This window comes from Dipodomys merriami, unplaced genomic scaffold (assembly GCF_024711535.1).
Source record: "Dipodomys merriami isolate MVZ:Mamm:240054 unplaced genomic scaffold, mDipMer1.0.p SCAF_1266, whole genome shotgun sequence".
Classification (NCBI taxonomy): domain Eukaryota; kingdom Metazoa; phylum Chordata; class Mammalia; order Rodentia; family Heteromyidae; genus Dipodomys; species Dipodomys merriami.
The window spans coordinates 58787-70742 of NW_027202567.1; the positions used below are offsets into that span (position 1 = coordinate 58787).

At 42.6% G+C, this 11956-nt stretch overlaps 1 long non-coding RNA gene across 6 annotated transcripts in view; it reads right to left on the minus strand.

The window, feature by feature from the left end:
* LOC138824133 (uncharacterized) overlaps positions 1–9670 on the minus strand; it is a 34160-nt gene extending 24490 nt beyond the window's left edge. For 5 of the 6 annotated variants that reach the window (XR_011371014.1, XR_011371012.1, XR_011371011.1 and 2 more), the window contains exons 1-5: positions 9638–9670; positions 9332–9409; positions 7564–7926; positions 3313–3434; positions 1760–1798 (exon numbers count right to left, since the gene is read on the minus strand). This is a non-coding gene — a long non-coding RNA (uncharacterized lncRNA). The remainder of the gene's footprint in view (positions 1–1759; positions 1799–3312; positions 3435–7563; positions 7927–9331; positions 9410–9637) is intronic. The other variant, XR_011371013.1, reaches the window with a different exon arrangement.
* Between the last annotated feature and the right edge of the window lie 2286 nt (positions 9671–11956).

The following is an 11956-nucleotide window of genomic DNA, read 5'->3' on the forward strand; positions in this document are numbered from 1 at the left end:
AAACATTTTCTAATCAGGAATCAAGCTTTTACATAGACTAAGGAATCATTTATTAGTAAGATGTTATACAATTGTCTAGTCTGACTTCTTAAACACGATGCTGAAGACAACAAACAAAAAAGAAAATGTCCCAGTCTGCATAAAATCCATACTAAAGGAGTAAGAAAAGTTTCTCACTGAGAAATATTTGCTTTGTAGAAAACTTGAAGACTAGTTATTTTACAGTTGATGAGAAATAGAAAAAAATCAAATGAGGTTTAGAGATATCAGTGGCAAGCACACTGACAGTTCAAAGAAGTAAAACAGAGAGCCATCTTTAAAAGCACTGACATTTGGAAAATTTTAATCTGGCAGCTCTCAAACATGCTCGTCTCAGGACCTCTTAATACTCTTAAATTTTGAGAGCTCCCAAAGAGCTAATTAAAAAGGTAAGGTGGCTCAGTGGTAGAGTGCTTGCCTTGCATGCATGAGGTCCTGGGTTCGATTCCTCGGCACCACATAAGTAGAAAAAGCCAGAGGTGGCACTGTGGCTCAAGTGAGAGAGCGCTAGCCTTGAGCTGAAGAGCTGAGGGACAGTGCCCAGACCCAGAGTTTAGGCCCCGCAACCGACAAAAAAAAATGTAAGTAGAGCCAGGAACTGGTGCCTCTCACCAGTAATCCTGGCTACACACTCAGGAGACTGAGATCTATAGATTGCTATTAAAAGGTAGCTGGAGCAGGAAAGTCAATGAGATTCTTATCTCCAATAAACCACTCAGAAAACAAAACAAAACAAACCCAGAAGTACAACTATAACTCAAGTGGTAGACTGCAGCTCCGGATCAATGCCTAAGTGCTGAATTCAAGCCCCAGGACTGGCACAAAAATAAATAAATTAAATAAAAAATAGGGGATACACATGCATTAGCATGTGCACGCACACACACAAGAGAAACAGACAGATATGTTAAAAAGTAGAACTCAGGTAATGAGCAAAGCATCAGGTATTGAGTCCTAGTTTCACAACCCAAACAAAAGAAAATTTAGAACTCAAGTGCTTATGGTAGTTTTGTAAATTTAAGAACAAAAACACTGGGGATGGGAAGGTGGCTCAGTGGTAGAGTGTTTGTCTTGTATGCATGAGGCCTTGAGTTCAATTACTGAGCACCACATAAGCAGAAAAAGTTGTAAGTGGCGCTGTGGCTCAAGTGGTAGAATACTAGCACTGAGCTAAAGAGCTGAGGGTCAGCACCCAAGCCCAGAGTTTACTCCCCACAACTCACCAAAAAGAAAGAAAAGAAACACTACTTATTAATATACGCTTATTGAAAAACACTGTATTTTCCAAAAAAGGTAAAATTTCAGCAGAATAGTCCCATTGTTTTACATCTTTAATAAATCTCTTCATCCTTTAGCCTAATGAAAGACACCTGTATTCTCTCATCTGCTTTTATACTGTCTGTTGGGTTATGTTGTTTCAAGTATATGCAGAAAAACTACCTTACAAAGTCACTTAGTTAGAAAAGGAAGAAGTATTTTAGTTGCCTTCTCAGATTATCAATAAAGCTAATGCTGGCATACTCCTTAATATTACACTAAAACTCAACTAGTGGTCATCTCTTAAAATTTAGTTGTAATGAGATACATAGCAATGAGCCTGAAGCTATACCATAAGATTTTCTGCTTGGATGTATTAAATTAAAATCAGTTAGTCTTTTCTTTTCTTTTGCCTGTACATGATTTGCTAACATCACACATTAAATAATGGGAAAATACTCACACCGAGTGACACAAATCTTCCAAATGCTGACCAACTGTCCTGAAATCAATGAATATAGCTGTTATTATCAACACAGATTTCATCAGCATAGTCTGTAAACAGCACTGGGAAGCTACAAAGCTCAACAGAGCAATAAATACATTCTACAAAATTGAAACTTAGTTTGAATGTGTATCATGACTCATACATCGTTGCTTTTCTCATTGAAAAGGCTCATTTCATTCACTTTTAAGAAATGTTCACCAAATAAAATTCTAGTCTCTATGACCACTTGTATACTTCAGAGTGAAAATGTCATTCCATGGCAAAGTAAATAGTTCATTTAAACACTACAAATGGGCTAGGCACTGGTGGCTCATGCTTGTAATCCTAGCTACTGAGGAAATTAAGATCTAAGGATCATGGGTCAAAGCCAGTCCAGACAGAAAAGTCTGTGAGACTCTTATCTCCAATAAACTACTCAGAAGAAGCCAGAAGTGGTGCAGTGGTTCAAGTGGTAGAGCACTACCCATGAGCAAAAAAGCTTAGGGCAACATCCAAGCCCTGAGTTCAAATCCTAGGACCAGCTTTAAAAAAAAGACAAAACTTAGTTCATTGGATTCCACTTTCTTAAAATAGCCAATTAGCAGAGAATATGTCTTAGAAATATATCTAATTAAATGTTAAAATTAAACAACCCTTAAGATTCATTTGTCCAGAAATTACATTTTATACTAACTGCCACATTACCTAATTACTATAAAAAATGAGCAGCTTCAACATTCATATTTTCTAAGAGATACAGGCTTTAAATTGTGGAGGCAGGGAGGGGGAAGAGTGCCACTCACGTTTTAGGTACTACCAACTTTTCTGCCTCAATTCAAGATGGAATTAAGGATCCCACAAGTCATGAGGCACAGATGAAGTATCCAGAGATATAAAGAAACATCAGCCAAACTGAGGACAAACTCTGAAAAAGCAATCTTTAACTGTAATCACTGGCAGGGGTGTATGAACAATATCAGTATGAGGGATGATAAGAGAAGTCTGACAGGGAAAAAAAAAAGAAGACATAAGCAAGAGGCTGACGTGTTTGAACACCTAGATGGGGGAAAGTTGCAAAAAAAATTCTACATGAAAATTCTTACTGCAAAAAAGAGAGAGATGCAGGGTACCAGTGGCTATCCCTGTCAGACTGCTACTAAGGCAGCTGAGATCTGGGGATCATAGTTGGAAGCCAGCGTAGGAAGAAAACTCCGTGAGACTCCTATCTCTAATCACACACAAAAAAAAGCTGGAAGTAGAGGTGTGGCTCAAGTCCTTAAAGGTCTAACTTTAAGCAAAGAAGGTCAGGGACAGCAAGCAGACCTTGAGTTCAAGCCCCAGGACCAGCACAGGTGTTGTGCGTGCACACACACAAACACACAAATCACTCTAGTAATAATAAATAATCTAGTAATAATAATAATAATAATAATAATAATAATAATAATAAATACCCTAGTAATAATAAATACTCTAGTAATAATAAATACATTGCATCTTCCCACTCCGATTCTGAATTTTCATATTACCTTTTTTCTCTTCTTCCTCTTCCTCAAAAAATTCTGCTAGGGAAAATGCTTCTGAGTTGTTCTAATTCAAATATTAGAGCCTCTAATTCTTCTCCACTCAGAGAGTTAAGGAAAGATTTCACCTGAATGAAAATAATAAAATATTGTGTAAATATTAATGAAAAAAATCTCATAAGGAGAAAAGACTGAAGAGCTCATGCCAGCACAGCTCTGTGTGTGTGTGTGTGAGTGTGTGTGTGTGTATGTGTGTGTGTGTTTGTGTTGGTCCTAGGGCTTGAACTCAAGGCCTGGGTGCTTACCTTTTGTGCTCAAGTCTAGCACTCCATTATTTGAACCACAGCACAACTTCCAGGTTTTTGGTGTTTAATTGGAGATAAAAGTCTCACAGACACTCTTATCTGAGCTGGCTTCCCACCATAATCATCAGATTTCAGTCTCCTAAGTAGCTAGGATTGCAGTACCCAGTTCTAATTTTTTTTTATTTTTTACAGATCCTGGAGCTTGACCCGGGAGCTATCCCTGAGGCTCTTTGTTCTCAAGGATAGCGATATACACTTGGAGCTACAAGACTACTTCCAGCTTTCTGAGTTGTTTATCAAAAATAACCTGTCTGGTCTGGCTTTCAATTAACCTCAGATCTCAGCCTCCTGAGCTAGGATTAGAGCCAGAACTAATTTTTTTAATAACCGTAACACTAGGATAGTGTTTATTACTAGGATACGGTTTAGTAACAGTAGCACAGAAGACGCTAACAGAGCTAAAAACAAGAAACCAACATCCCTGGCTCTTTCTCCCTCCTTTCTTCTCCAACCCTTCACTTCTGAGCTAAACCAGCAGCTGCCCACAGAGGCTGATTCTCTAGAGAGATGTATGCATTCTACGGCTGTATCTAAAAAATGCCCCCGGTTGTTTCATTTCTCCTATCTCTGCATGGTGAGTGGGGAGCCCAAGGCCAGACAGTTCTTTGCTTCCCAAAGTAACATGCTCTGCTACACTGGATTTGCCCACCAGGGGTGCTGTTCGCTGAGAGCCCTGCCCACAGAAATTCCACAGGCCACTCAAGTCCCCTCCCTGGGCCTTTGGCTTCCCTACCCCAAAAACTCAGGTTGAAGGAATGATTGTCAGTCCACATTCCCTACAACCACATGCTTTCACCATTATTCACCATATTCCACCCATCTCATCTATTAGGATCCCTTCCATCTTTCTACCGTTTCTCTCACATTTCTTTTTTTCTTTTTTGGCCTCGGTCGTGGGGCTTGTACTCTGGGCCTGGGCGCTGTCCCTCAGCTCTTCAGGTCAAGGCTAGCGCTCTAACACTTGAGCCACAGTGCCACTTTCGGCTTTTTCTTTTTGCTTATGTGGTGCTGAGGGCCTCAGGCATGCAAGGCAAGCACTCTACCACTGAGTCACCTTCTCAGCCCCACACATTTCTATGACCTTTTTAATTACAAAGAAATCAATAGAAGAAAAATAGAGCCAAAAGAAAGCATTACGAAACTCTGAATACTTTCCATCTCTTTTCCACTTGGAGGAGAAACTGTTGGTGTTCAGGAGAAAGGAATTGAGGTTCTCAGGAAACTACAAGAAGGCAAGAGGGCTGACAAGAGAAAGAAAACCATCCTTAAACATGAATGCAAGGGTAGGAATGTCGCTTAGTGGTAGAGTGCTTGCCTAGCATGCATGAAGCCATGGGTTGGATTCCTCTGGACCATATACACAGAAAAAACTGGATATGGGGCTGTGGCTCAAGTGGTAGAGTGCTAGCCTTGAGCAAAAGGATCTCAGGGACAGTGCCCAGGTCCTGAGTTCAACCCCCAAGTCTGACAAAAAAAAAAAAAAAAGAATGCAGCCAGGTGTCAGTGATACACACCTGTAATCCTAGCTACTTGGGAGGCTGAACGGATCTGAAAATCACTGTGCAAAGTTTGATCCCTTTTGCCCAGAGACACCGGCACCCATTTATCTCAAGGAAAAGCAACAAAGGCCCTTCAGGGATGCTATAGGTCTCTAAGATTGAAGCCTCCCCGCCCCCACTTCTGAAGGACATGAAGGAGACACAAAGCTATTGTGCAGATGGCATTATCTCTGAAGAACACCTGGCTATTGTGGGAAGGAGATGCACAGGGGGTCAAGGATGGAGATGATCTACAAAGTGCGTTCTGTTGGAGATCAAAGAAGGATCGCTTCAGAGGAACTTCACACTTGGAGAATCCAAAAAGGAACTTATGTCAAGATGGAGGAAACCCACACTTTCCTTCTGTGGCCATCAAAGAGATGCCAAGGTCTCTGCTGTGTGCTTTCCCATTTTCTCACATACTGCCTGGGTCCTATAATAGCCCACACTATGTAATCCTCACCACTAAATTCCCATGAGAATTCACCTCAAGTGAAGGTAAAGTCTACTTTGTACTGTGTGGGCTATGGCCCTAAGCAGGATATAAATCCATCCAAGACATGTTTACAATCTGGATCTGAAGCAAAAACAAAACAAAACAAAACAAAACAAAAAACCCATGGCCTGAATCTGGATGCTAGTGGCTCATGCCTATAATCCTAGCTCTTCAGAAAGGCAGAGACCTTGGTTTGAAGCCAGCCTAGGCAGAAAAGTCTGTGAGAGCCTGATCTCCAATGAATCAGCAAAGAATTGGGAACAGGAGCTGGGAAGGTGGCTTAGTGGTAGAGTGCTTGCCTACCATGGCTGAATCCCTGGGTTCAATTCCTCAGGGCCACATACACAGAAAAGCCAGAAATAGCGCTGTGGTTCAAGTGGTAGAATACTAGCCTTGACCAAAAGAAGCTTAGGAACAGTGCCCAGGACCTGAATTCAAGCTCCACGACTGGCAAAAAAGGGTTGGAAATGGAGCTGTGGTTGATATGGTAAAGTACCAGTCTTAAGCAATAAAAGCCAAATGAGAGCTCCAGGCCCTGAGTCCAAGCCCTAGTACTAGCACAATTATAAATGCACACGCACACACACACACACACACACACACACACACACACACACACACACACACACAGAGTTTAGAAGGGGGAAGAAATGAATTAGAAAGGGTTGAGAGAAGGTTGAGACGATATGAATTCCTGCTGATCTTGTCACCACAGTGAGTCAGGCAAAAGTTCTGTTTCCTTTCCAGCTATGCTGACTCACTCCTCTAGAGGTAGAGATAGGAGAACCATAGTGGAAGGCTAGCCAAGACAAAATTTAGTGAGAATCTACCGAAAAAGGAGGAAGAGGAGGACGAGGAGGACGAGGAGGAGGAGAAGGAGGAGGAGGAGGAGGAACAGGAGGAGGAAGAGGGGGAGGGGAGGAGGAGCAGGAGGAGGAGGAGGAAGAGGAGGAGGAGAGAAGGAGGAGGAAGAAGAGGAGGAGGAGGAGGAAAAGACACTGGTGGCTCACATATGTACTACTAGCTATTAGGAGGCTGAGATCTGAAGGTCAAATTCTCAGCCAGCCCAAACAGAAAACCCTCTGAGTCTTATATCCAACCATCCAGCAAAAGACAGGAAGTAGAGGTGTGGCTCAAGGGGTAGAATGCCAGCCTTGAGCCTCAAAGCCCTGAATTCAAACTATAATACAAATACTTAAAAACAAATCCAGACATGATAATGCATGACTATAATCCCAGCTACTCTGGAGGCAAAGGTAGAATGACTGTGGTCCAAGGTCAGTAGGAGTAAAAACATGATACCCCTATCTGAGGGAAACAAAGAAAGAAAGAAACCCCAAAAGTAAACAGGACTGAGGGTATAGGTAATATAGTAGAGTACTTGCCTGGTAAATGTGAGACCTTAAATTCAATCCCAAGCACCACAAAATAATCCAGTTTTGTTTGTAGTTTCTTAGGTATCTCTGGGAAGGTATGTGGAAAAGAGATTTCCCAAATAGAAAAGGGACCCTCTGGACACTGGTGGCTCATGCCTTTAATCCTAGCTACTCAGGAGGCTGAGATCTGAGGATCACAGTTCAAAGCCAGCCAATGCAGGAACATCTGTGAGACTCATCTCCAATTAACCACCAGAAAACCAGAAGTGTGCTGTGACTCAAGTTGTAGGGAACTGAAGAGCTCAAGATCAGTCCCCAGACCCAGAGCTCAAGTCGCATGACTGACAAAAAAAAGAAAGAAAAAGAAAGAAAAGGGAACCCTACTAGATTTTCCATGCCCCACTGTGACCCTTGAGGAAATTAGATTAACAATACAAGCTTGAAGTCATTCACAAAACCTCACACAAGTTAGCTGATAGTACCTTGCCAGTTGCCAGGAGTGGGAGAATTTGACGGCTTCTGCCAAACAGAGAATTAGGGGCTTCGTAAGTGACCTTCATGTCTCTATGTGGGTTGGAGCTCCTCATTCACAAACTGGTCACTTGGATGAAGGGTAGCCTAGCAACTTCTCTATTATCCTTTTATTGTTTTTCTTCTTTTTTTTTTTTTTTGCTACTGTTATGCAAGAGTGGCACAGTGGATCTGGATTGGCAAAGGAGTTTTGTGACATGGAAGTCTGCTCTTCGTGATCCTATTTAAGATATTCATTCTGGTCATAGATTTACCAGAAAGAGTCACTTTTTATTCCCATACCTATTTACTTCTCTGAGGCAGAAATGTTTACTCTACATGTGGAAAAAAGAAAAAGAAAAAGAAAGTGTTAGAAAGAAGGCAGTTCTGTGGGTTTTTGAAACAGTTGACTCAACTTCTTGTGGTTCAGCCCATTATTTGTTGTTATTGATGTGGGGCTTGAACTCTGGTCCTGGGTGCTGTCCCTCAGCTCTTCAGCTCAAGGCGAGCACTCTATCAGTTGAGCCATAGTGCCACTTCCAGTTTTCTGGTGGTTTACTGGAGATAAGAGTCTCACAGACTTTACTGCCCACGCTGGCTTTGAACCAGGATCCTCAGCTCTCATGTCTTCTGAGTAGCTAGGATTAAAGGTGTGAGTCACCAGCACCCAGCCAGACTGTTTATTTTTTAGGCGGGTTATACCCTCACTCCTAATTCCAGCTTAATTTTTTGAATATATTTTCTAACTTCCCTATTACCTTACCCTGCCTATATTATCCCAACTATGGTTTCTTTTGAATTGTTAATAGATTGCAGAAAATTTAGTAGAAATCATATCTTGAATTTGGAGGGTAAGCTCATGCAAACATGTTTGCCAGTCCTGGGGATTGAACTCAGGACCTGAGCACTGTCCCTTGATCAAGGCTAACACTCTACCACTTGAGTCATAGCTTCACATAGCTTTTTGGTGGTTCATTGGAGATAAAAGTTTCATGGGCTTTCCTGCCTGGGTTGGCTTTGAACCACAATCCTCATATCTCAGCCTCCTGAGTAGCTAGGATGACAGATGTGAGCCACCAGTACTTGGCTCATATATTGAATTTTCAATGTGAATCTTTTCTCAGGCTGATGAATGGGATTTTCTCCTGCAAAGCTGAGAAGAGACAGTACCTACAACTTCAGATCAGCCCAGCAATTCTGAGTTAATAACTAACCACTCTAGCACACTGTTGCTAGGCAAAGATATCCAGTAGTCAGGGTGAATTAAACACATTTTCCAACACACAACATTTTTGCTTATAATCATCTTTTCACATACAACTCCATCACACATTAGGGAGCACCTGAGAAAACTCAAACAAGGCTGGGGAAAAGAAAAAAAGACAATTACAATTCGGGCACTGATGGCTCACAACAGTAATCCTAGCTACTCAGGAGACTAATATTTGAGGATCATGGTTCAAAGCCAGCCCAGGCTGGAATGTCCTTAAGACTTTTATCTCCAATGTACCACCAAAAAGCCAGAAGTGGAACTGTGGCACAAGGGGTAGTATACTAGCCTTGAGTAGAAAAATTCAGAAACAGAGCCCAGGTCCTGAGTTCAAGCCTCAGGACCAGAACATGCACCCGTGCGTGATTGCGTGCATGCATGCGTGCACATGTGCACGCACGCACGCACACACACACACACACACACACACACACACACACACACACACACACACACACAAAATGGCTCACCATTTCCTTCCCAAGATACCTGGCTCCAGAAAGCACCACAGCATCACTATTTGCAGTGCCCATGAGACAATCGACATCCTATAAAAGACAAGTGTTGTGTTTAGATCAAATGTTTGCTCTTGTATGTAAAGCATGGTTACCTTGACAATGAAGGCCACCCGTATGAAGCACTAAGCACTGTCCCGTATGAAGTTTGCCATGTATGTCAATTCACTTCATCCTGGCAGTAATTAGCTTGAAAGGAAAGCTATGATGCTCTCATTTAACAGAGCAGAAAGTTGAGAATGAAGGAATACAGGATCTTACTCATAAACAGTCCTTAAGATGGTGACAGGCCTGTAGCCTGGGTAACCTAGTTCTGAAATCAAGTTCCAAAAAGAATGTCCTCATTATAATGACCTCACAATTCTAGTTGACCAAGAACTCAGGGAGGGGCAACGATGTGTGCCAGGGGAAGGCAGCAAATGTGATAATCTTGGTGATGGGCTGGACCTATCAGTTGTGAAATAACCAAAAAACAACTTGGAACACATAGGAGTGAATTCAGCAGGAGCATCTGCTCCAGGTCTCAGCAGGAAACAAATGCCCCATGGAAAGCCCAGTACTAGTAGATCATGCCTATTATCCTAGCTATTCAGGCAGCTGAGGTTTGAAGATCAAGATTTGAAGCCAGCCTTGGCAGAAAAGTCTGTAAGACTCTGATCTCCAATTGATCAAAAAGGAAGAAGTGGAGCTCTCTTGAGTAAATCAAAACAAGCAAGAGAGACTCAGAGTCTAAGTACTTGTACACCCCCCCACACACACAAACAAATTCAGTTCACTTTTGTGAACCAACTGGAAGAAAGAAGTGATGGGTAGGAGATTAAAGAATAAACAAGGGCCACTGAGCCACATGGAGATTGGCAGCAAAAGAGAGCTGTGGATTCCCCGAGGTCAAAGGAGATGAAAGCTCAGAAGAAGTGCTATCAGAGTCCACAGAGAGTCAGATTTGTGCACCAGGGGCCCTCCATCAGGGGCCACAAAGATGGAACCCATGATGATTACCAGTGTCACACTGAATCAAGAAAGCACTAGAGAAGCGCCTAGGCCTCCTTCCTGCCTCCCACCGACCCAACCCAGCCAAACACATTCAAGTGTAGTAGTTCACTGGCCCCTTTCCATGTGAGACCAACCAGCAAAACTCATCCAGGTGAAGTGTTCTAGAAGGACCAATCTCCCAGGAGAGGAAATGGGTCAGAAGAGCTTCAAAATAGATTTGGAGAGAGCTGAAAACTCAATTATATAAGACAGCTTTGGCCGAGGAATGGTAACCCAGTGGAAACTTTCACTGTAACCTTCACCGTACAATGTGAATGGTTGACACCCGCAGAGAAAGGAGAGGTTCCCCAATGCCCCACTGAGCAGCATCAAGCAGAGAAAATTAAAAGATTCTCTTCATTTGAATGAAGGTCAAGCACATCTCTACCAAATCTGTAGAAGAGTGTGCTGTAGCATACTGCTTTATTTTGTTGTTGTCTTCTCTGGAGGCTGGCACTGGGACGTGAACTCAGGGTCTGGGCTTGTCCCTGAATCTTTTTTGCTTGTTTGTATGTTTTGCTCAGGGCTACCACTTTTCCACTCGGGCTACATCTCCATTTCTGGCTTTCTGGGTTGATTAATTGGAGATAAAAATCTCATGATGGAGCTGGGAAAGTGGCTCAGTGGTAGAGCATTTGCCTTGCATGCCTGAAGACCTGGGTTCAATTCCTCAGCACCACATAAGCAAAAAGAAAAAAGCCGGAAGTGGCACTGTGGCTCAAGTGGTAGAGTGCTATACTTGAGGGACAGCGCACAGCCCAGAGTTCAGGCCCCACCACTGGACCCCCCCCAAAAAAAAAATTAAACAAAAGAAACCACCAGAAGTGGAGCTGTGACTCAAGTGGTAGAGTGCCAGCCTTGAGCAAAAAATAATTCAGGGACAGTGTCCAGGACTGGTACAAAAAGAAAAAGCAAGAAAACAAACAAAAAAACAGCCAATAATAAGCAGAAAGCCCACAAGGGTGAAAACAAAGATGGGATGAATAAATCTTTTCAATGCTAACAAAGCAATTGTTCCCAGAGAAGGATAAATGAGTAGATAAACCTACTGGGAGCTTCTATTCTGGATGCTTGGGTCTCTGCAGAGAACAGAAATTTTAGAAGAAGAAAAAGCAAAGAAAGATGGAAAAGGAAGTAGGAGGCGGGCTTCACTCTGAAGCTTCACCTCTTCCTCTTCCTCCCTATCACTCTAATGCCTCCAAGTCCATTCATCCCCAGGACCTAGGTTTGCTCAGGTAAGGGATTTGCAGAGAAAGAACTCTCCCATCTCTCCCCTGTTTCTTGTCTGTGCTTTTTGGTGGATTAACTTTGTTGGTCCTGAGTAATAGCCTAAAGTTCATCTGTCATGCAGCCATCAAAGATAAATAAAACCAGGTGCCAATGCCTCACACCTGTAATCCTAGCTACTCAGGAAGCTGAGATCTGAGGGTCACAGTTCAGAGCCAGCCTAGGCAGGAAAGTCCATGAGATTCTTATCTTCCATAAACCACCAGAAAACCAGATGTGGCGCTGTGGCTCAAGTGGTAGAGCACTTGCCTCGAGCTGAAA